The following is a 26966-nucleotide window of genomic DNA, read 5'->3' as shown; positions in this document are numbered from 1 at the left end:
TATTATCTTTTTTTAAAATTCTTAATTTATATGATAAACATTTAAGTTGTTTCCAATTCTTGGCTTCTTCAGTATTAATATTTTTTCTTCCTTATTCTTTAAAATTTTGGTATAATACATATAGCATAAAATTTACCATTATAACTGTTTTTATATGTATAGTTCCTGGCATGAGATATGTTCATACTGTTGTGCAACATTTACTACCATCCACCCCAGAACTCTTGTCATCTTGTAAAACTGAAACTCTACCTTTTAAATTTCATTCCTCCTTCTTTCCAGCCCCTGGCAACTACTACTTGACTTTCTGTCTTAATAAATTCAGCTGTCCTAATTATCCCATATAAGCAGAATCATACATTATTTGTCCTTTTGTGTCTCGCTTATTTTACTAAGTATAACGTCCTAAGGTTCATCCATACTGTAGTGTATGTTAGAATTCCCTTCCTCTCTAGGCTAAATAGTATCTTATTGTATGCAAATACCACATTTTGTTTATCTATTCATCTCTTGATGGGTACTGGAGTTACTTCCACCTTTTGGTTACTGTGAATGATGCTGCTACATTAGTGTACAAATATATCTTTGAGACCCTGTTTCCAATATTTTGGGGAATATACCCAGAGGTGGAATGGCTGGATTATATGGTAATTCCTTGTTTTGTTGTTTTAAGAAACAACTATTCTGTTTTCTATAGTCACTACATTTTGTATCTCTAACAGTGAGCAATGGTTTCAATTTATCCACATTCCAGCCAACACTTGTTATTTTCTGTTTTTTTTTTCTTTTTCTTTTTATATATAATAGCTATTCTAATGGATGGGAGATGGTGCTTCAGATTAATTTTTGACTAGGTTTTCTACCCACAATTATTGAGCGAGAGTGAAAATAAAGAGAAGTGGGTAGATAATGTATTAAACTTTCATTATATATTGGAAAACATTACATATAGGTAAGTCTTTCCTTATTTAAGAATGAATATAAGAGATTAAAGTGCGGGGATCCCTGGGTGGCTCAGCGGTTTAGCGCCTGCCTTTGGCCCAGGGCGCGATCCTGGAGACCCGGGATCGAATCCCACGTCGGGTTCTCGCTGCATGGAGCCTGCTTCTCCCTCCTCCTGTGTCTCTGCCTCTTTCTCTCTCTCTATGTCTATCATGAATAAATAAATAAATCTTAAAAAAAAAAGAGATTAAAGTGCTAAATATAAAACAAAACAAAACCAAGATTTCCTTGAGGCTCTTTCAGTTTGGTATTTAAATTGTTTTTGCTGAAATAAAGTACAAAACAAAAGCTATTTTTAAAAATGCTTATTTCACTCGGTTCATTTAACTAGTACTATGTTTTTAAAATTTTAATTATTGAACACTTTTTAAAATGACTGTTCTCCAGGAATTTTTAGCATTTTATTTAGCACTGAAGTCATTGATTTTTTTAAAAGATTTTATTTATTTATCCATGAGAGATACACAGAGTGAAAGGCAGAGACACAGGAAGAGGAGAGAGAAGCAGGCTCCATGCAGGGAGCCTAATGACGGACTTGATCCCCAGACTCTGGGATCAAGCCCCAAGCCAAAGGCGGATGCTCAGCTGCTAAGCCACCCAGGTGTGCCAATATACTTATTCCTAATATCATTTGTCTCACTTGTAATTATATATTTTTTATTTATTTATTTACTGGCATATATTTCCCTTCCCAGATGGATTCCCAAGACCGATAGATACTTGAGAGCTATTTAGAAAGTAAAACAGATCCAAATTATGAAAAGATTTGTGATGAGAGATTGAGAAGTTTGGGCTTCCTGATTTGCAGGACACATTCTTGAAATAGGGTACAAAATATCTCAAATTAATTGCAAAATTGTAAACAATATACACTAGAGAAATCAAGGTTAAATATAAGCTCCTAAATAAATATTGGGTCAAAGAACAGGATGATATTATTATAAAATTCTTCCACAAATAACCTATGGATTAAAAGCAATTTAAAGGTGATTTGGAAAAATGATTCTAAAATGCTTATGGAAATCTAATGCTGAAGAAATAAGTATGAAAAATCTTTAAAAGAATAAAAAGATAGTTGTATTTTGCCATGCCAGATTTCCATCAACATTCTATATTGTGTTGTCAGATTCTATTAAAAAAAATTTATCAGTGGATTTGAATAATGCCCCGAATGTGATCAAAACATTTTATAGAAACATATCATATTTTAAAGTAGCACACTAAGGGAATAGTCTGTTAAAATATAAATGATTTAGGGACAAATTGTTATGAATGTGGCATGAAAAAGATTAAAACTGAATTTCAGGTGGTTTATACAGTTAATTAATTTGTGTTTCTCTTCACACTTCTTGTATTCCTCAGTAAACTCATATTTATCCTATAATTGTTTTTTTATTCATGACCTTTATAAATTGGTAGTGTGATGTTCTACATTTACATTCCTAAATGCCTATGGGATGCTTAATCTGCAATATCCCACAGCAAAATACTGTTTCTTAAATTGTACTGGGCATATGGGAGTTCATCTTATTTTTTCTTAATAATTCCACATGTTATAAATGCATTTAATACAGAAGTATGTATTTAAAACAGAAAAGAGGAAGACAAGAGAAAATATTTCAAAAAATCACAGGAATAGTGGGAAAAAATTACCCAAGGCCATACATAAAACAACATGTGAAATATATATTTCAAAAAGTATATCCCAGGGTTTTTGTTAATTGATGTAAATAAAAAATGAATTGCTATGATTCTTTAGGTACTGTTTTCTTCTTTATCCTTTCATTTATTTTCATTATAAACAAACATTACTTTGGGACCTCTGACTGGCTCATTTAATAAAGCATGAGATAATCTCAGGTCATGAGTTCAAGCCCATGTTGATTATAGAAATTACTAAGTAAATAAATAAACAAACATTACTTTTGTAATCAGAAGACACACAGACATAAAGCTAATATAAATTCTCTGAGAATATCTGAAAATGTTCAAGCTGAAAGATTTCAGAAGACTCCCTTTTGCCTCCATTTTACATTTTAATGTTGAAGTTAAATATTTTTTGAAACAAAACTTTTTATTTACCAGTATTTTTAACTAATTATCTTTTTATTGCCCTAAAATCTAAGAAAAGTAGTATTTTAGATTAAATGGCCCACTAAGTATTGTACACGCACTCTCCCAGCTAAATGATTCTCCTAGGGAGAGGCTCAAAGAGAAGGATTTAAGGGGATGAAAGGTATATCCGCCCCCTGCATTCTGCATTCCAGAAACACACCTAAAAGGTGTAGATGTAATTGGAATTCAAATGCTTTGCACCTTTCACTTCAGTTCACATTTACACAAGTTATTGACCCTCCGTCAATTCCTGCCCTCTCAGCCCTGACGGATTTTCTGAATTGGTCACAGATCTTTGTGTCATCTATTTTTATGTTCTGCTTATCAAATGGAAGGACAAGGACAAGGAAGTCGAAATTGCTTAGAAATGGTTAGAGACATAGGGAAAAGTCTATTAAAGTGAAAGGTAAAATAACATACATTTTTTATCATTCAAAGTATTAAGGATTTTCAACTGTTTCTGTGTATGATGCCTCATAGATATTGTATAGGAAAATGTCATGCTCTTTTATGTGCAAGACTAAAAACAGACAAAATTTTTCCAAGAAGTAATAATACATGGGAAGTTACTGGAAATATTTGCCATTTTTAATAATATTTCTATACCAGGTTCTAGAAAAATACAAAAGCTACTTAGCAAGTCTCTTATCCTTTATTTCTCATTACAGAAATGAGTGTTTTAATATATTGTTTTCATATTGCTCGATTTTTAATACCACAAAGTATTCTTTATTTATTTCACAAATATAGCTTGATTATTAGATATAATCAAAACATAGCATTAGAAGACATAGTGGCTATAAAAGAAGCACATAACACTTCTTTTACCTTCAGTGTAAACATAATTTTAATGATAAATTGAAACTATCTCATGAAATTGTTTTAATTTAAATTTAATCAGATGGTTTGTGATAATTCTCTTGCAATCACTGCTCTATAATGATATTTGATTAGTAATAGTCCAATGACATATAGACTTTTGAGAATGAAAATTCACACTGAAATCCCTAAGATCCATAGTTTATTTTAAAATCTAATTTGTATTTGTAATTGCTTTTCTCATTTATAAGATGATATCTTCTTTTCACTGGATTTACCAAGTTTGAAATCATTGCACGGTAAAATTTTTCTCATGATCATTTAAGTCATGTACTGAATGAAAAAAGGAAACTGATAAATACATCTGTGTATTTACTCAATATGAAACATTTTTTCAGTGTTGGAGTGAATACAATTTGAATCTATAACATCCCTACCATTCAGAAAATAAAAATCTTTATATTGGGGAGACACTTGTGAAAAACTTATAGAATAAGCATCCCTGTCTCTTGCAATAGACTTTCTCTTCATACCAGTGGGAGCATGCTGGATGATCTGTTTGTTCTGTAGAAGCTTCTCTCTGGAGCATTGTTAGGATCTAAAGCAAATAGCCAAGAACGTGGAGAAAGAAAAATTCTCTTACACTGTTGGTGGGAGTGCAAACTGGTGCAGCCACTCTGGAAAACTGTATGCAGATTCCTCAAAAAGTTAAAAATAGAACTACGTCGTGACCCAGCAAACACACTACTAGGTATTTAGTCAAATGATACAAAAATACTAATTAAAAAGGATACATACATCCCAATGTTTATAGCAGCGTTATATACAATAGCTAAATTGTGGGAAGAGCCCAGTGTCCATCGGCTGATGAATGGATGCAGAACATGTGGAAGATATACAGTGGGATATTGCTCAGCCACAGAAGGAATGAAAGCTTGCCATTTGCAATCATGTGGTTGGAGGAAGTGTATTATGCTAAGTGAAATAAGTCAGTCAGAGAAAAACAAATAACAAACACTTTCACTCACATGTGGGACTTAAGGAACAAAACAAATGAACATAGGGGAAAAGAGAGACAGGTAAACCATAAAACAGACTCTAACTATGAAGAACAAACTGAGAGTGGCTGGAAAGGAGATGGGTGAGAGGATGGGTTAAATGCATGATGGGTATTAAGGAGAGCACTTGCAGTGAGCACTGGGTGTTATAAAAATAAAGGGAAAAAAAGAAAGGAAGGATTCAAAACAAAAATACGTACATACACATGTGCATACATACATACAGCGAATAGGACTTGCCAGTGTGTAGACAAGTCACAGCAATGTGACATGAGTCCTACTGGCTCCAAGACAAAGAAAATGGATCTAGAACTGAGGGAGAAATAAAAGGCCTGCTGGAAAATGAAAATTCTAGATTGACTAAGAAGAGGGCATATCTGGTCATTCATGTTTTGCAGTCATTCATGACTGCAAAGAATTCTAAAAATGTAAAAAGAAAATATTGGAAATCTGTTTGTCTAAGTAACAGTAAGATTGTATTAGTTTTGATAGACTACAATCAGATGTAATAGATGGGTTCCATACACAGAAAAAAAGTGGGACCATTTTTAAATATCAAAATAAATGGTACATATAATAATTAGCAAAAACATGTAGACTTATATGTGATTTATATTACATATTATAGTGGACATCAAAACATTTTACATTGGATTTTAAAGAATACCCTGTGTATTTCTTTTTTTTTTTTTAATTTTTATTTATTTATGATAGGCACACAGTGAGAGAGAGAGAGGCAGAGACACAGGCAGAGGGAGAAGCAGGCTCCATGCACCGGGAGCTCGACGTGGGATTTAATCCCGGGTCTCCAGGATCGCGCCCTGGGCCAAAGGCAGGCGCTAAACTGCTGTGCCACCCAGGGATCCCTACCCTGTGTATTTCTTATGATATACTTTGCAAAAGTGAATTTCAAAGAAGCAGGACAAAATATTTCCAGTCACTCAGAAGCGAGCTATCAAGTGAGAAGAAATGCTTTAAGTATGGAATAAATGGAAGTAGATACAAGCACACATTCTTGGTGATATTACTATCCTCTAACTCCTAGTGGTAATTTCATTGGCTCTTCTTTTACTACATTATTTTAAACCTGATGCGGATTTTGTTTAGATTTTTGGATAGCAGTTTTAAAAGTCGATTGATATTTAATGACAGAATAAAATAATTTAAAAGCTTAGTCACAGACAAGCTTCCCTTGTTGAAATTCAATATAAATTGTACACTATCCAAATAATATACTATTAAGTTATTTTATGGAAGAGATCATTTTTTAGGAAACCAGAAACAATCCCTACTTTCTAATTTTAGTCTTATAGGATATAGAATTATGCAAATGAAGCAAATTTATAGAAGCCACCTGTGAGTTTCTTATCTATACACTAACTCATTTTTAAATAATCATTGGACACCTATCTGGTACCAGATATTATGCTAGACATTAGAAACAAATAAGATAAATAAGAATTTGTCCTTGGTTAGCTTATGTTTATCAAGGGACAAAAGATTTATAAAGAATCATGGGCAATAGAATGACTATGACAAAAATAGAAAACTATTGAGGCTGCAGTGAGAATACAAACCCCACAAAGGTTGATTCTACTTGCTTGAAAGGGAAGGGTGTCAGGCAAGGTTGCAGAGAGCTGGTCATACTTGAATGGAGTCCTGAAAACTCTAAGAAAAGTCTGCCAAATAAATTTTAAGCTGAGCAACAGAACGTAACTGAACTATTTTCGACTATATACATGCAGAATATTGTGACTCAATATTAAGAAAATTTTCTCTTGGTACATAAAGAAGGTCCACAGCATAAATCCAAAAGAATGCTTTTACTTTATAAACTTACAGCTAGAAAAATTGCATTTTTATAGGATATTTGTTTGAATGGGGAGGGGAGAAACAATCAGAGTATCTTAGATATCAGACAGGACCTTAGTAATCATTTGTTTCCAATCTCCACCTAGTGAAAAAATATATAAAATAAGATGGATTTTTAAAAAAAGATTTAATTTATTTATTTGAGAGGGAGAGAGAGAGATAGAACAGGGGAAGCAGCACAGAGAAAGGGAGAAGCAGGCTCTCTGCCAAGCAGGGAGCCCATTGCTGGGCTGGATCCCAAGACCCTGAGATCATGACTTGAACCAAAAGCAGGCGTTCAACTGACTGAGCCATCCAGGTGGCCCAAGATGGATTTTTCTAAGAATAGCTTGAAAATTATCTGTATTATCTGTGCAAAATATCTGTATCTAAGACAGATATTTTGCACAGAAATAATCCATTTAATTTTGTGGACATGTAATAATTATGACTGATGTCTATTACAAATTTCTGGTATATAACTTGCTTAATTATTTGGGTCTATGTCTATACTATGAAGTCACACTGAATATATCTGAAGTGTCTTCCCTATTATGAAAGTTGGAAGTTTTCCACTACTGAAAAACATATATCTGAAAACAGATAATCTTTCTAGACATTAATTGGCATTGTTAAAATTTTAATGTATTGTTTATGTGCTATTTTCAAATTTATATAGAATGTATTAGAGGTTCAAATTTGTAATAACATATTTACAATTAATTTCTATAAGCTATAACTATATTTTTCTAAAGATGTTTTTATTCACCAAATGTTGACATAAAAATAAAGGATTTAGTCTTTCAATTTCCCATAATATAACTGCCTTTAATATTGGATAGAAAAAATATAGAGATCCCTAAAATATTTTATTTACATATTTACCCATCTATGAACAAAAAGCATTAATTTTCTAGGAATAGTTTAGAATATTTATTGAAAATATGGTCCTTGGACATTATAGGAAACTTATATTTAAAAGTTAAAATGTTGTTTCAATTTTGTTGTTGTTGTTACAGAAGGATTTAAATAAAAATATGTCAAGAGTATATTTGCAAAGAGGAAATAAGCAATTCAATTTAAAAAATATTTTTTTCTCTCTGTAATTAAAATCCTTTAACAGCACTACCAACATTTTAGGAACTAAAATTCTGAACATATTAACACAAATCTCATAATAAATATGAATATAAATGCAGCCTCTTGATTTTTTAAAGATTTTATTTATTCATGAGAGACACAGAGAGAGAGGCAGAGATATAGGCAGAGGGAGAAGCAGGCTCCACAGGGATCCTGATGCGGGACTCGATTCCAGGACTCCTGGATCATGACCTGAGCTGAAGATAGATGCTCAACCACTAAGCCACCCAGGCATCCCACAGTCACTTGATTAACTGACCAAAACAGCAGGGATTGTGATATTGTGGGGGTGGGAGTGGCAAGTGCTGGTATTTCAGATAGTAGTCTAGAAATTCAGTGGCAGCAACCTGCTTATAGATCAGTATGTTTAGGTTTTCAAAATCCTTTGGATACTCAAACCAAACTGCTTGAGGTAGGGACTTAGAACTGGGACAACGGATGTTCATGATGAGCTGATCTATTCCAGAGACTGTTATTGTGCTAACACTACATGCTTCCATATATTTAAAATACACCCCAGCCTATCTAAAAGTCTGAAAATTATCATCACTCATTAAATGAAGCTTGGATGCTGCTTCTTGTGGAGCAACATGTTCAACAGAGAAGCATTCCCAAAGCCAAACAATGCTTGCAATTCACTGTCTATCTTTTTGGCTTTGACTTTGGAGTTCAGTATGAAACCATTCTTCTCAGTGTTCTCGGTGTCGGAAGTCACAGGGAATTTTTCCTGGTCAGCATTACCAGGGCTTCTCATTACACTGTGCCTTCTGTCGCCCCAGAGGGTAACAACCTGCCTCTTGAAGTGCTGCTTCTAAAGGCCCCAGAGGAATATTATGTGCATCGTTTTGACTATATTTTAAATCAGGCTATCCCACATAAATATCAGAAATTGGCAAAAACTTACTCCGCCATCATTACATGACTCTCAGACAAAACACAAAAAGACAAGCTGAGTTATAAAATAAAGCATACGTTTGGATCTGGTTTCTTCATTGACTGAAAAATTTCTGCTTCTTCTGTCTTAAAGCATATAAAATATAAATTCGGCTACATTACTCAAAGGAATGGAGAAAATAATGACATAATTTGTTACTCAGCTTTTTTTTTTTAAATCAGAAAGGCATCTTTATTTTATTTCTTTTATTTTTAACCCTTTGATCCCCTTTGCCCATTTTCTCCATCCCTGATCCCTGCCTCTGTCAACCACCCATCTGTTCTCTGTACCAATGAACTTTTTTTCCCTTTTGGATTCCATGTTTAGGACATGATATGGCATCTGTCCTTTTTTATATGACTTGTTTCACTTAGAATAATGCCCCCAAAGTCCATCCCCACTGTCACAAATGCAAGAATTCATTCTCTTTTATGATAGAATAATATTCCGTTGTAAATATACACCACAATTTCTTTATACACCCATGCCTAGATGGAAACTTAGGTTGTTTCCATATCTTGGCTACCATAAATAATGCTGCACTATGGAGTGCAGGTATCTTCTGGCGCTGGTGCTTTTGTTTCATTCAGGTAAATACCTACAAGTGGAATAGTTGGGTCTTATGGTATTTCTATTTCAATTTTTTGAGAAACCTCCATACTCTGTTTCATAGGGGCTGCACCAATTGACATTTTCACCAATAGTTCACTTTTTAATAAAAGAAATTAGAAAAAATATGAAAGTTTGTTTTATAGATATATCTGTGGCAAATAGTAGACCAAAATAGCATTTTAATGGTTTCTCTCATAGAAAGGTACCTTACTTTTTTCTTTTCTTTTCCTCAAGCTTCATCTCTTCTTAAAATATCCATGTAACTAATTTTAAAAATGACATCAATTTGAGCTATCCTTTTCCAGCTCTTTCTATGTATAACTAAGTCAAATCAAGGAATTATTTTGTCTCCTAAAGTAAAGAATTCAGGATACCATACTGAAATTTTCCAAGATTTCAGTACAATGTCAAAAATGTTAAAAAAAAAAAAAAACCTCATCAAGTAACTATTAAGGAAATATGTGATAATAAAATCTAAGCTTCTAAACTTTCACTTCTTCTCCCATCTCTCTACCTCTTCCATCCCTGTCTTTTTCCACACATACATGCACCCCAACAGGAAATTATCTTCATTTCCTCTCTTAATGATAGATATTAATTCAGAAACAAGTCATAAAAATACTTATTATGGAGTTCATTTATTGCACAGAAACATTTAAAATTCTCTGTAATAATGTACTAAGAAGTTTTACTTTCTCAACAGATTTTATTCTGAGAGATATTTTAGAGGTAGGTATAATATTGCCTTATAACCATAGAGAAAGTCTCAAATTTTCTCTATTTGAGGACTATTTTTCACATAGTGGACCATTATTAGAATTAACCAGTGGCAGATAGTCAAAATGTTTTCAATATTCTAAATAATGAAAATAAAGTCCCCTTCCATCATATTTGGTGCTTTGATCCCATTGAATTATAATGGATACCTAAAACATGTACAGTTTGGTTTTTTGCAGTTTCTATCATGAAACATGCACTATCTTAGTGTAGCCTGACCTGATATACATTACGTATTTGATATCTGCTTGTTGAATAAATCTAAATTACATACAGTAAAATGCCAAAGAGATTCAAAAAGCAGAGAAATTGATGCCAGGCACACCTGGACATCAGAACGTGGAGAACAGTTGGGCTCTTAATTGCCTGTGCCACCCAGGCACCTCCCCCACTAAGTTTCTCCTCCTGTGTTTTCTTTTTTGAGTCTGTTCAAGTCACTAAATCAGAAACATCTCCAAAGGATGATAGCGTAAATAATTGTTAGACATGTTATACCACCTTTTAAAATGTAATGCAATAGAGTGATACAAATATACAAAGACACTGTTGATCTTTGGCAAAGAAGCAATTACAATACAATGAAGCAAAGATAGTTTTTTGATAAAATGATGATGGAATAATTGGACATTTACATGGAAAACATGATTCTAGGCACAGACTTTATACTCTTCACAAAAATTAACTCCAATGGATTATAGACCTAAATATAGAATGTAAACTGTAAAACTCCTAGAAGATAACATACAAGTTTGACTGACTTTTTAAATAAAATACCAAGGACACAATTTGTGAAAAAAATTAATAAATTAGACTTCATTAAAATGCAAAACTTCTGCTCCATGAAGGACAATGTCAAGAGAATGAAAAGACAAACCTTAGATGAAATACTGTTATCCAAGATATACAAGAACTCTTTAAACAACCTGATTAAAATATGGGCAAAAGATGTGTAATTACACCGAGAATACATATAGGTGGCAAATAAACATATGAAATGATGCTCAAGGTCATATATCCTCAGGGGAATGCAAATTAAAACAATGAATACCTCTATTCACTATTAAAATGGCAAAAATCCAAAGCACTGACCATACCAAATGGTGTGGAGGATATGGGCTAACAGGAACGCTCATTCATTGCTGATGGAGATGTAAAATGGTATAGTCACTTTGGAAGACAGTTTCTCAGAAACTAAACATAGGATTGCCATATATTACAGCAATTGCACTCCTTGATATTTACCAAATGAGGTGAAAAGTTATGTCCATACCAAAACCTGCATACAGATGTTTATAGCAGCTTCATTCATAATTGCCAAAACTTAGGCACGACCAAGAAGTCCTTGTTAATGGATAAACAAAGAAGTACATAAAGACAGTGGAATATTTTGGTGGTAATGATCAAACAGTGCATTATTTATTTGTATGATTCTCTTAGATACTACTAAATATAAAATGTGCTTAAATCTGTTTTATACCCCACCTACTTGATACGTTTTCTCCAAATGTTCCACTATTTCAGATAAAAATTTTAGAACAACTATGTTTTCCTACAAACCCCTCCCACCATTTTATTCTTGCAACATTTTTTGCCTGACTTTACTTGGTACTGTTTGCATTCTGTTCTGTAATAACATTTAAGTCATTGGCTTCCTCTACAGCTAGTTTCCAAATTCTAAAAAGTATAATATATATGTATATATAATATACATATTTTAATAATTTATTATGATATAAATTCAATATTAAAGAGAGAAATTATTGTGTGGATTTTTTAGCATCAGAGCTAATTATTATGTTAGAATTACTTTTCTTTGTCTTTATACCCAACATGACAACTCTTGCACCACATAAAATGTGTCTAGCATCAAAGCAAAATCAATTTTTGTCCTACTCTCCACTGTTTGCTTAAATTCAAATTGCATTTAATGTGTATTTTATATGTAAATGATGGTCTACATATTTTGTTTCCTGGGGCTTTTAATTGCCTTTCTTTTCTATTAACAAAAGTGTAATGAGTGTTTCTTATAGCCACAATATATCTACCCTATCCAGAGTTTCATGTACTCCTCTAGTGTGTTTGCTAGCCACATTCCCTCCTAGACTTTTCAAACTCCTTCTCTAGGTGAAATTCACAGCTGTGGTGAAGATGCTTCGAGGCTCCTGGTCCAGGCAATGGGCAGGGCAGGGGGTACTAAAAAATGAAGATTGATTCTCTATTTAACTATGGAACAGCTGGGCAACTCAACATCCTATATACCTTCCTTTTATGAGAGCAGAACAGCCAGTTTTTTACTCCTTGGTCAAAAAAGAGAGAGATCTTTTCTCAGATTAGGCCGGCAACCTAGTTGTCACCCTGAGATTTCACTGCACTGCACTCTTGTCTTTCCATTCACTGTGTCCTGAATCCCAGATTATTTACTTTATTTTGTTCGTTTGTTTGCTCTGAAGAAGTACCTTCCCCCAAAACATTGACTTCTAGTTCTCTATTAATTTTCAATTCTAATTAGATCTTGCATTTTTTTTTCCTTTTAGGATTTATTTCCCTTTATTTGTATCATTTCATGCCTAAATATTTTCCTCCTTCCATTATGGAATTAAGATTTTTTTCCTTTAGTTTTTTGTTGTTGTTGTTGTTGTTTGTTTGTTTCTTTGTTTTCCTCTTTCATCTGCTGGTTTTAGCTGATTTAATGTTTACAGCAAAAAATGAAAAATCCAGCAATGTACTTCCTCTTAAGTTATTGTGGTATTTAGGCAATGCCAGGAGTGAAGAGCACTTAACTCAGAAGCACTAACCCCAATACTAGAAAGCAAATAGTTCACTAAATTTCATTATTTTTTGACCAGGGAGTAAAAAACTGGCTGTTCTGCTCTCATAAAAGGAAGGTAAATAGGATGTTGAGCTGCCTAGCTGTTCCATAGTTAAATAGAGAATCAACCTTCATTTTTTAGTACCCCCTGCCCTGCCTATTGCCTGGACCAGGGGCCTCAAAGCATCTTCACCACAGCTGTGAATTTCACCTAAATACTAATCCTAGGTAGTGGCTTACTTTCATCATTTCATCCATCAATTTACTTTCCATATTCCATTTTCCAGAAATTTATTAAGAGTTCTCATCTGCTGATAACCATATCATATGCTGCTTGATAGGGTTTAGGAGATTATTCCTTTGTGTAGTTTTCACTGAATAACAATGAGATTTCAGAAGGAAAAGGAGACAAATGCCTGCTCTCCAGCCATGATTTAAATAGAAACTTAAAGCTAACTTTCATATTCTTATTTTGAATAGAAAATGTCAACATACATAAATCCAATATATGTGTAAAATTTCTGTTGTAAAAAAAACAATTTTCCCCATTAACTTTACTTGCCCCCTAAAAGTTATTCACCTCAAAATACATTATCTTAAGGTGATATTTTGAAATTAAGGTGTATTACTTCTCAACAGATGGAGATGAGTAGAGATTCTGTTGGTAATCAGTTTACTTGGGGAAAAATAGCACTTCTGAAATGAGCTATTTGACTTGCATATTACTGTGCAAAATAATAAAATATACCCTGCTAAAAAAAGTTATTTCAAAGTATTTTCCTGATAAGATTCTTGGCTGCTTCAAGGCATGGAACACAATTTGGTAGTTTCTATTTGCTTTCTTTACAATAGAGTTCATAGATCAAGTTGATGGACCATCAACCATTAATTAGTTATTATATAAACACATTTAGCAGCTGCATTTATTCCATAAACAAAGGCAGGTCAAATATGTCATCACAAAAATGGATCTAAATTGGTTGTACATAGCCTGTAATTTATTATTCAGATATGAAAAATGATTTTTGGTAATGAATTTCTCATATAACTCATCGAGTTTATTTTCTAAACTCTAAAGAAACCATTAATTTGCCTTGTTATAATAATCTGTTTTAATGGGCCTTTCAGAACTCCCTATATGGCTACTAATGACTGAATATAAAAGGCATCTCATGTTTCATCTATTCCTAGTTTTATTTTCATTAATCATCACGGAATCATTGAAGCACTGACATTTTTCTACACAAATCAACAGCTGAGCACATCTAAAAAAAGCACATCTAAAAAAATAACAGTTTGTGTAAAACTGAAGAGCCCTTCCAGAATGGAATGAAACAGGCAATTCCCTTGTATCACGAGTCTTTGACAAGGAGATCTTGAAGATGGACCTTGCAAAAGTCATTTACATATTAGGTGTTCTGAGTTCTGTGAAAATTCGGAAGAACTCCAAGGACCCATGCCTCCTCCCTGGGAAATCCATGTATCAAAGCCAGTTAGTTGTTGATATGGTATTTCCAATAGTAATAATGGCCTGTGATATTACTGCACTAGCAAATATGACCTCACCAATTCTTGGCCAGCAGTTTCCTGATCTACATGGGCTACTTTGGTTTGACAATTTTTTTGGAATATAAATATAAATATAAATATAAATATACTGAATATATATTATATACACTGAAGTTGTATTTTTAAAAATTACCATTGCCATGCCACCTAAGTTTGATTATGGTTTTGGGTCATTTATCTAGGACTCATTTTTTTTTTCCTTTTTAGATTTTTTATTTATTTTTTCATGAGAGACACAAAGAGAGAGGCAGAGACAAAGGCAGAGGGAGAAGCAGGCTCCCTGCAGGGAACCCGATGCAGAATCCATCCCAGGACCCCAGGATCACAAAATAAGCCAAAGGCAGACATTCAACCACTGAGCCACCCAGGTACCACTATCTAGAACCCACTTCTATAAAAGTTTAGTTGCTCTACCCAACATATGTTCTTACCAAGAATTTATGATTTATCTTAACTGTCATTAAAAGTTTGATGATAGATTACTTACATAGCAAATTTGCCTCTGTTTGAGATATTGTCTTCATAACTTTATCAGCTTTACAAAGGACATTTTCCCAGATAATAAAAGTAGGGTGTGTGTGTAAGAAAGAACCTTAAAAACTGCAGTAAATTGCCAAATGACATTCACTGTAAAAAACATTAAAAAGGTATAGCATAAGAACTTTGAGATCATAAAGGCAAGGTTTGCATATAGTTGGTATTTCCATTTTGTTGTTGTTGATATTTAGGGATGATGAGAAAGGGTTTTGTAGAAACATTATTTTCAAATTATTCTTAATGAAGACAGAACATAATATTAAAATAGTTTAGCATACTATACTTACAGTGAGCATTTTAACGTGCACATAAACTACTGATAATGTTGTTTATGACTTACAATATAAAATGTAATGGCATATGGTTCTAGTTCCTGCTGCCATTGAACAATTATTCAGCATCTAGTTTAGGCTTTGAAGATCTAGCAATGTACAAATCAGACAGAGTCTCCGTTCTCCTGAAGTTGTATATTCTCATATGTTGATGTTTTTTCCTGTGATGTGGTTTCTATACAATACTCTTATTTGCCTTGTATCTGCCAGTCAAATTCATGCGTTAAGGTCCATCTTGTCTTTTATTTCTTTTATGAAGCATCCTTGAGATCACTTCTCCTTAACTCTAGATGTTTCTCAACATAAATTTTATAAAATAGTATGCAATTTCAATTGAAATACATTATAATATAATAGTTTCAAGAGAAGGCCCTGGAACTAGAGTGTTTAGATGAATGGTACCTCTGGCACTTATTTTAGCAATATTTTATTTAACCACTTGGTGACTCAAGTATCAGATGTACAAAATGAAAATAAGAATATCAATTTCTTTTTAAAACTATTTTATTTATTTATTTATTTATTTATTTATTTATTTATTTATTTATTTATGAAGGGAGAGAGAGAGAGAGAGAGAGAGAGAAGCAGAGACACAGGCAAAGGGAGAAGCAGGTTCCATGTAGGGAGCCCGATGTGGGACTTGATCTTGGGTCTCCTGGATCACGCCCTGGGCAGAAGGTGGCGCTAAACCACTGAGCCACCCCGGCTGCCCAGAATATCAATATCTTAAGACATTGTGAGGAAAAACGGAGTTATCCAGTTTATAAGCAAAGTATGTAACAAAGTGCTGTCATAAAACACTAAAGAATGTTAGTTGTAATTCTATTACTATTAATAGCATTACTGTTGCATCACATTGTGCAATGGTTCTGTTCTCTAGGGAAAAGTGTAGTTGTTAGAAGACAGGTAATGTCTTACTCATTATTACAGTACCAAGGTTTATTATTTCTTAAATATTTAATCTACCCATTCATGAGAGACATAGAGACAGAGAGAGGCAGAGACACAGGCAGAGGGAGAAGCAGGCTCCATGCAGGGAGCCCCACATGAGACTCCATCCCGGGTCTTCAGGATCAGGCCCTGGGCGGAAGGCGGCGCTAAACCGCTGAGCCACACCGGCTGCCCAATAAAAAGATCATTGATTTGAGTTTAATCCTTAATTGTATTAAAGTCAATATGACACCTAAGAGGGAGGCAGTGACACAAAGCAGAGAAATAAAAACAAAATACAACAACAATAAAAATCTATAAGTCCCTTACTTTGCAGGGTATAATGTTGGATTTCCAAAATAGAGAAGATATAGGTGGGTGAGAATTAAGAGGATGCAAAACTGTCACAGTCCTCTGTACATTAAGCATAGTTGTTAGACTTTTTGTGCCCAAATTCTTTCATCTACCTAATGAAGATTGTAATAGAGATACTTCAGTGTGAACATGCTTTACACACACATAGAATATTGCAACAGGAAGCTGTGTGACATGTAATGCAATTTCATTTATTCATTCAGCACTTTTTTTTTTTTTTTTTAGAATTTCCAACAGTCTTTTTTTATTTTCAAGTATTTTGATTTCAGTATAGTTCACATACAATGTTATGTTAGTTTCAGGTATACAATATAGTGATTCAACAATTCTATACATTACTTGGTGCTCATCACCATAAGTGTACTCTTACCGCCCATTATCTATTTCATCCATCTCCTACTCACCTCCCCTCTGGTAATCATCAGTTTATTCTCTATAGTTGAGTGTCAATTTCTTGGTTTCTTCCTTTCTATTTTTTCCTTTGCTCATTGTTTTGTTTCTTAAACTCCATGTATGAGTGAAATCATATGGTATCTGTCTTTCTCGGATGGACGTATTTCACTTAGCATAATACTCTCTATCTCCATCCATCTCATTGCAAATGGCAAGATTTCATTCCATTATATATACATATATATATATATATATATATATACACATTATATATGTCTATATTACCCAAGGCGATCTACACACATAATGAAATCTCTATCATATAATCCTAAAATGTGTATACATATATATGTATATATGTATATGTATATGTATATATAGTATATATAAAATATATATAAACTATATAAAAATACTGTATATGTATGTATATGTATATACCATGCCTTCTTTATCCATTCATCTATCAGTGGACACTTGAGCTGAACCCATAATTTGGGTAGCAAATTATGCTGCTACAAAATAGGGGTGTATGTATCCCTTTGAATTAGTGTTTGATATTTGGGGGTAAATACAGAGTAGTGCAATTACTAGATCATAGGATAGTTCTATTTTTAACTTTTTGAGTAGCCTCCATACTGTAGTTTTCCAAGTGACTGCACCAATTTGCATTCTCACCAACAGTGCACAAGGGTGTCTTTTCCCCCCACATCCTCACAAACACTTGTTGTTTATTGTATTGTTGGTTTTAGCCATTCTGACAGGTGTGAGGTGATATCTCCTTGTAATTTTGATTTGTATTTCCCTGATGATAAGTGATATTGAGCATCTTTTCAAGCATCTGTTAGCTATTGGGATGTCTTCTTTGGAGAAATGTCTGTTCATGGTGTTTGCTCACTTTTAAGGATTATTTTTGGGGGTGTTGAGTTATATCAGTTCTTTTATATATTTTGGATACTAAATTTTTATCAGATATGTTATTTGCACATATCTTCTCCCACTCTATAAGTTGCCTTTAATTTTGTTGGTCATTTCCTTCACTGCACAGAAACGTTTTATTTTGATGTAGTCCCAATAGTTTATTTTTGCTTTTATTTTCCTTGCCTCAGAAGACATCTCTAGGAAAATGTTGCTATGATAGATGTCAGATAAATTACTACGTGTGCTCTCTTCAAAGATTTTTATTGTATCAGATCTCAAATTTAGATCTTTAATACATTTTGTATTTATTTTTGTGAATTGTGTAAGAAAGTGGTCCAGTTTCATTCTTTTGCATATAGCTGTCCTATTTTCCCAACACCATTTGTTGTAGAGACTGTCTTCTTCCCATTGGATATTCTTTTCCACTTAATTGAAGATTAATGGACCATATAATTGTGGGTTTATTTCTGAGGTTTCTATTCTGTTCCATTGATCTATGTGTCTATTTTTGTACCAATACCATACTGCTTTTATTAGTACAGCCTTCTAACATAACTTGAAATGTGGAATTGTGATGCTTCCAGTTTTGCTTTTCTTTTTCAAGATTGCTTTGGCTGTTTGGGGTCTTTTGTGGTTTCATACACATTTTAGGATTATTTGTTTCAGTCTGTGAAAAATGCTCTTGGTATTCTGATAGAGATTGCATTATGTGTGTAGATTGTCTTGGGTAATATAGACATTTTAACAATATTTGCTCTACTAATCCATGAGCAATGAATGTCTTTCCATTTCTTTGTGTTGCCTTCAATTTCTTTCATCAACATTTTATAGTTTTCAGAGTACGTATCTCTTTAGTCAGGTTTATTTCTAGATGTCTTACTATTTTTGGTGCAATTGTAAATGGGGTTGTTTTCTTAATTTCTGTTTCTTCTGCTTCATTATTGATGTATAAGATGTAATAGATTTCTGCACATTGATTTTGTACCCATGACTTTACTGAATTCATTTATCAGTTTTAGTAATTATTTGGTGGAAACTTTAGAGTTTTGTATATTAGTATCCTGTCATCTGAGAATAAAGAAAGTTTTACTTCTTCCTTACCAATTTGGATGCCTTTTATTTCTTTTTGTTGTCTGATTACTATGGCTAGGACTTCCAGTGTTGAATTACAGTGGTGGGAGTGGACATCCTTTTCTTGTTCCTTACCTTTGGGGAAAACTCTCAATTTTCCCCTAGTGAGTATATGATGTTAACCGTGTACTTTTTATATAAGGTCTTTATTATGTTAAGGTATGTTTCCTCTAAACCCACTTTGCTGAGGCAACACATACATTTTTTAAAGGATTTATAGTACATAAAACGCAGGGAATTATACATCTGTAGACTTTGAAGGTGACTTTATGGCATAAAACTATGGATACAGCTTCTAATCGATACCTCCATCTACTTTTGATAACAAGAGACTGAATGTTATAATAAGAGAATATAGTTTTTTATGTTGTCATGGCATGAAACTTGCCTGGACCCTCTTAATGTTAACAAATGTCCCTTTACCACAAGAAAAATTACATTTCTGGGCAGCCCGGGTGGCTCAGCGGTTTAGCGCCTCCTTCAGTCCAGGGAGTGATCCTGGAGACCTGGGATGGAGTCCCATACCTGGCTCCCTGTGTGGAACCTGCTTCTCCCTCTGCCTGTGTTTCTGCTTCTCTCTCCCTCTCTCTCTCTCTCTCTCTCTCTGTCTCTCATGAATAAATAAATAAAATCTTAAAAAAAAAGAAAAATTACATTTCTGAAGTGTTGCTTTACCTCTTTGTACAGTTAGGCTGAGAACAAGTTTACAAGAATGTAAAATATAGAAAGGCTTTTATCAACAAATAGCAAGATCATAAACCACAACAATCTGAATCTAATGATTTCTATAAATCAGAAATTATCTAGGACAGTATATTCAACTCACTGAAAACACTGCAATAACTTTGTGGTACAGATCATTATCTCTTGGTTCCTTAGAATGAGCCTATCAAAAAAAAAATCAACATTTTGGCTCATAAAAATAATCTTCTATTCTCTTAATTTGGGATCCAACTATTTAGTTGCTCACTGGAAATTACATATTGTTTCTTCAGTGCCAGAGATCAAACTAAGGTATCCTCAGTATATCAGTGCATTACTATTCATTTTTTGTTGTATCCTTATGGTCATGATGACTATTCACCAGCTTTTCCTAAACATCATTACATGTAACCAAAATAAAATTAAGATAGGAACAGAGGTTAAAACATACCATCTATTTGATAGATCTTTGTTCCTTTTCTAAATAATCACTGTAAAAAAATACTGGTATAGAAAGACTGAACTCCACTATACAAATAGTTGAAATAAGAGAAAGTTGGTATCTTATAAGTAAAATCTATGTCTTTATTTAAAAGAAAAAACAACAACATGAATGCATCTATTATGGATGTTACCTCTAAATATTGATAAAATTTAACAAGAAGTCTAATAAAAATATGCAATCTGCCTGGGAATTATCTGATTTATTTTGAAAGCTAAAATGAGAAATTATGATGATAGTGATGTTAATGATAAAAGTAACCATGTTGACACAACAAAAGAAATTCTGGTTACATGTGGAAACTTAAGAAAAAGAAATCTGGAAATTATCTCTTTCTGTGACCCATATTGACTGAAACAGTAATAGTAATAATTAACAGGAGTGGTAATAATTATAGTTAAAGCAATGTTTAAACTACTGCTGAGTTGGAGTGCTGGGGTGGCTTAGTCTGTTAAGCCCCCAACTCTTGGTTTTGGCTTAGGTCATGATCTCAGGATCATGGAATAAAGCCCCATGTCAGGCTCTGTAGTCAGTGCAGTGTGCTTAGCCCTCTCTCTCTGCTCCTCTCCTGGCTCACTCTTTCTTTAAAATAAATAAATAAAATCTTAAAAAAAAATATTACTGCTGGGGGGCACCTGGGTGGCTCAGTGGTTGAACATCTGCCTTTGGCTCGGGTCATGATTCCAGGGTCCTGGGATAGAGTGCTGCATCCAGCTCCCCAGAGGGAGCCTGATTCTCTCTCTGCCCATGACATGATCTTGGAGTCCCGGGATGGAGTCCCACATCGGGCTCCCTGAATGGAACCTGATTCTCTCTCTGCCTATGTCTCTGCCTCTCTCTCTCTATGTCTCTCATGAGTAAATAAACAAAATCTTTTTTTTAAAAAAATACAGCTGAATGATTTGTAATTTGGTTTACCAATGGTTAAATAAAACTTGAAAAAAAATTTCCACTTGATATTATTTTTTCTAATTAAATCAAGTAAAATACTAAGAATGGCATTTGATGTCATTATTATCAAAGTTAGATGTTTAGATTGTAAACAGTTACTCTTTGTTTTTTATGCTTTTTATGATTTCATCTCTTAGTTTTTTTAAAAAAATATTCATAGCTTTTCTGGAAGCCAGAAAGTCATGATTTTTAAATGTTCAAATGGAAAATAGATTTTCTCTCAGTTATGTTTTCCATTATTATTATTTTTAGGAATTTTTTTCTCTTCCCTCAAATCTGTTAAATATCTATTTTCAGACTTTTCCATACAAGTAACTTACCACTGTTTCTAAAATCAAAATAGTTGGGTTGTAATAATTTATTTCATACCATGTCATATAAATTCCAAGACAGTGTGTTCTGAGTAAGTTCCCAATCCTGGAAGATTCCTATTAAATAATACCTCTATTTACTAAAAATTATGAACTGTATTCCTCCCTTAAAAATTTATATTATATATTTCTATTTTTTATGTATAACATAAGGTGTTTAAATTATGTGTATCTAGAGTTTTCCCAAATCACTTGGATTTAAACCTTTCCCTCTATCCAACTTTCCTCCAAAGTCGATTAAAAGAGAAAGTCTGCCTAAGAAAATCTCAAAGAATATATTCGGTCACATTGTACTAGGTTTCAGCTAAATATTTAATTCCATTGATCTCTCCATGGATTCTTTTGTTAGTACCACTTTGTTCACTCTGTTTTAATTGTTACAGTTGTATAAAATATGTATTATCTCAGACAGGATGTCTGTAATCATTAAGACGGTATTTTTAATTTATTCATAGTTTTTTCCAGTTTATTTTTAGTTTCATATTAATATAAGAAACATGTTTTTGAGTTCCAACAGAATGTCATCAGAATTTTAATTAAGATTGCTTTAAGCTTTTATTAAACTTTCAAGAATTGTTATCTTTATACAATATAATTGTTATATTTTGTTTTCCTGTACAAGAGTATGTTATGCTACTCAAATTGTTAAAATCCACTTTTATATCTCTCCATAAACTTTATGATTTTCTTTATATAGCTCCTGCACATTTCCTGTTGCATACTCTTGGACATTCACATTTTTCACTAATATTTTGAAATGAATACTATCTCTTTCCTATTATATCTTCACCTGAATATGGCAGGGATATAAAAAAGCTATTAATTTTTGCATATATTACTTGTGTCTAGATGCTTACCTGAACTCATTAATTGTAATTTTTTAGAATAATTCAAGATTCTCTTGGGATTGAGTACATAATCATGATATCTGAAAAAATAATAATTTTGTCTCCCTCCAATTATCATAGTTTTATAATTTGTTTAATTTCCTACTGCTAGGAACTTTCAAAAAAAATAGTGTTAGGTGACATATCTTATTCTCACTTTTTAATGATTCTTTCTCTAGTGTGTAATCCTTAAATAAAATTCCCTCCCAAATTTTCATGAATGGACTTCAAGACTCCTTGAACTCCTGGAATTATTTGTAATATTGTGCATATATATGCATTTCCTTGGGTGAGAGAATTCTTAGCTTTAATAAAATTTCAAAAGGATGTAGACACAAATAAGCTTTTATAAATCTTATACTTGTAATTATCAGTATATAGAACTCTATGATACTAAGTGTAAATTTCAATTGAATAAGCAATTTAAGAGAGAGGTGAATCAAAAAATCAGAATTAAAAGTTCTAATTGATAAAAACATGAAAAATCAAATTATATACCAATTGAATTCAAGCTTATCTACATTTTTCAAATTTAAATTCAATTAGTCAAAATATAGTACATCATTAGTTTCATATGTAGAGTTCAGTTATTCATTAGTTGCATTTAACACTCAGTGGTCATCACATCATATGCCCTCTTTAATGCTCATCACCCAGTTACCCCATCCTCCCACCCACCTCCCCTCTGCAACCCTCAGTTTGCTTCCTATAGTTAAGAGTTTCTCATGGTTTGTCTCTCTCTCTGATTTCTTCCCACTCAGTTTTCCCTCCCTTCCTATGATCCTCTGTGTTATTTCTCATATTCTACATATGAGTGAAACCATGTGAATATCGTACTTTCCTGATTGACTCATTTTCCTCAGCTTAATAACCAGCAGTTCCATCCACTTTGACGTAAATAAACATAACTACATTTTTAAATCTCCAGAATTAGGTATTTGTAATTCAAGCAACTAATCAATAATTTACAAATAATGTATCTATCAATGACCTAGACCCCAAACTTACATTATCCCACTTCTACTCTCCCTCTTTCAAAACACAATGGTAGTCTCTAAAACTGGTACTATCTCTCACTACAGTAAGTGAGAATAACTACTCCTTTGTCTTATTAGCACACTGGTGATATTTCTAGAGATTCAACCCAATTAACCATGAGTTTAAGGAAAAATAATAGAATACCAATAACCCAGGCTACAGAGCCTGGAGAGCAGCTTTGCCACTTTCAACATGTGAATAGTACTGAGATCATTCGTCATAACTTGGTGTCCTTCTTGAGTTGATTATTTCTAAACTCATCATTCCTCAGTTTTGGAGTCAGGTTGTTCTACTGACAGTGCTTCTGATATGAGTAAACAAGTTGCCATTGATTGCAGTTGTCATGAGAAAGCAATCGACAGGCAAAAATCATGGATTCAAGTACAATATGGTAGGCTTTCCAACATATGATTTTTTAAAAAGATTTTATTTATTTATTCCTGAGAGACACAGAAAGAGAAGCAGAGACATAGGCTGAGGGAGAAGCAGGCTCCATGCAGGGGGACCGATGTGGGACTCAATCTCAGATCCTGGGATCACACCTGGAGCCAAAGTCAGATGCTCAACTGCTGAACCACAGGCATCCCTTAACATATCATTTTAAAGGGGCTACAGAGTAAATATCAATTTATTTTTTAATTTGTTGTTTTTGTTTTACCATTAAGCAAAATCTACTTATTACATAATTCCTAGAGAACATGAAATATTAGGGTACTCCTTTACTTATTTACCCAGAGAGTTTTCACATACAATACCTTTTTTGAACCTCACAGCAAATCCTGTCTTTCAGTATCACTGAGGAAAAAGACTCTGTAGGGCAGATAAATAAAAGTAAAATCTAACCTGAGAGATATGCTTTTAAAGGTTTATTTTTTATTATATCCATAACCAGAATATTCTATTTGAATTCTTTTTTTTTAAATCCTGAGTGGAAAGTAAGCAAAGTGTTATTACTAATTCATATATAAAACATACTTTAAAAGTGACAAATTGTACCCTAGAGATAATTTCTACATAAAAATGTGTGCTAAACAATGCATTTTTATTTTATTTTTTATTAAATTGCTTTCCTAAACATATTTGTTTAGCAAGAAAACGATTGCCAATAATTTTTAAGTATTATTAATTTGTAATGATTAGAGTGAAATCAATCTGAAAAGGTGAAAAGTATAAATTAAATAACAATATAAATCAATCTTTTTTCTCTCCATTGCATTCAGAAACTTGAACTAAGCTAATAAAGTATTGGTGAAACCTATGGTTAATGAGGTTATAACCCCTCTCCTTGTCCTTTGAAAACCTCCTGACATCAGGAGCTGAATTTTGCCTCTATCTGATTTTTAAGTCTGCACCCCAAAGTGAACATGGGATGTATGTTAGGTCTACGTTTGTTCCATGCACATGCTCCATCCTTCCTCATCAATAGTTGTAAAGTATATTGCCCTTTTTAATCAATATCTATGTAATCTCAACCTTTGTGATTGTAAGGAACTTGTGCTTTCCCCCTTCAGGGAGGCAGATTTGAGACTTGTCCTGCCTTCTTCCTCATTTAGCTTCCTCTCAAATAAACCCTTTCCTTGCTGCAAATCTGACATCCCAGAGATTGGCTTTGCTGCACATAGGGCAGATGGACTTGGATTTGGTTACTGATTAGAGAATCCTGTGGAGAACCATCTTTATAGAAAGGAGTTTGCACAGTTTTTATTTTACCTTAGGTGGGTGAAACATTGCTACATAAAAACTTGTTGTTTCCTCAAGAGAAAAGTGAGATTTCTGTAGCAGAGCAATGGAAAATCTCAGCCTAGTTTTCCTGAATTGCTATAACTTCAATAGTAGTAGAATACAAATGAATCACATCTAGGATGCTATTTAGTATACGGAAACTGACAAATTTACTGTTTAGGGATTTAAGGTGAATTCTAACCTACATCACAGCCTAATTGACTCCAAGAAATAGAATAGATCTCTTCTCTGGGGTTTGGCCTGTTTCAGGCAGGTATTTCCAGAGTTTCATTACCCTAATTCTAAAAGAGCCGAATGACTGCAAAAAGGACAATTTAACCTTTTGTTTTTTGAGATTTATTTTGTGTATTTTTTACTCATTACATGACATAGTTAAAAAGGCACATTATATCATGGCATGGCTGACGTTAAATACTTTAAATAACTTGTTATCCACCCAAAGAGGTAGACAACAGAGACTCATCCCAATTATTGTTATCAGATTGATACAGGAGAGTTTGGTTCTTGTCTCACAAATTCGAAGAGTGAATCTCACATAGAAGTTTATTAAGCAAACATACAGAGAAAGCTCTTAGAAGGGTCCCAACAGGGTTGCCGCTGAGGGCTTGTAGAATTGGTCTTTAATCAAAAGCCAATTAGGGAACCTAAATCCTTTTAACATATTTATTGATATTACCATTGAGTAAGGACTAGTGATAACTGTCTTTAATGGCTTACTTCCTTTTTAAGGTCCAGTATTTCTTTGTTGGTCACAAGGGGCTGATATAACAAGATCCCACCTCTGGTACCGGAGATGGGATGATCTGGTTTATTTATCAGCATTTTACTTTCATCTGCACATTTTTGGGATTTTTGTGAGCCTCATTCAGTGGCCCCCTACCTAGACCTGCCTAGCCCCATTTATCCCTAACTCAAGATGACCATGACATTACTGTGAATGTAAATTACAGTGGGTACCACTCTTTCCATTAGATCAGGCCACAGTGACACCAGGAGCCCAACTCTTAGATTATCACATTATCATGAGTTTAACTCTGTCAATAAGTACTTCTTAGATTAATAAAAATTGATTTTTTTAAATGCATGATCACTTGTGTGTTGTTCTTGTTTTCTTCTGGGATTCCAAAATAGACTTCTAATAGAGAATAATGTTCAATGGCTTCCACTGTTTGAAGCTGTAGTAGATAGAATAATAGCCTTTTAAGATGTCCACATCCTAATCCCTGAAACTGTAATAGTTACCTAAATGGCGAAAGGGACTTTGTAATATGATTAAGTCAAGGATCTTGATATTGGGAAATTATCTCAGATTATCCAACTAGGCTTGATCACAAGAATCCTTAAAGCAAGAGAGTTAGAGTCAGAGAAGGGGATGAGAAGGCAGAAGAAGAGGTCAAAGAGAAAGAGATATTTGAAAGTGTTTTCTGATCAGCCTTGAAGAGGGAAGAAAGCAGGAATACCAGTGAC

The 26966-nt window shown here is 33.4% G+C and overlaps 1 long non-coding RNA gene across 6 annotated transcripts in view; it reads left to right on the top strand.

The window, feature by feature from the left end:
* LOC112651794 (uncharacterized) overlaps positions 1 to 26966 on the top strand; it is a 70950-nt gene that overhangs the window by 24762 nt on the left and 19222 nt on the right. The window contains exons 5-7 of one of the 6 annotated variants that reach the window (XR_007410128.1): positions 4188 to 4235; positions 5709 to 6041; positions 14894 to 15054. This is a non-coding gene — a long non-coding RNA (uncharacterized LOC112651794). Of the gene's footprint in view, positions 1 to 3379; positions 3524 to 4187; positions 4236 to 5708; positions 6042 to 14893; positions 15055 to 26966 lie in introns of those variants that run through there. The other 5 variants (XR_007410131.1, XR_007410130.1, XR_007410129.1 and 2 more) reach the window with 5 other exon arrangements.

This window comes from Canis lupus, chromosome 4 (genome assembly GCF_003254725.2).
Source record: "Canis lupus dingo isolate Sandy chromosome 4, ASM325472v2, whole genome shotgun sequence".
NCBI classification, from domain to species: domain Eukaryota; kingdom Metazoa; phylum Chordata; class Mammalia; order Carnivora; family Canidae; genus Canis; species Canis lupus.
This window is presented reverse-complemented; position numbering and strand designations above follow the sequence as displayed.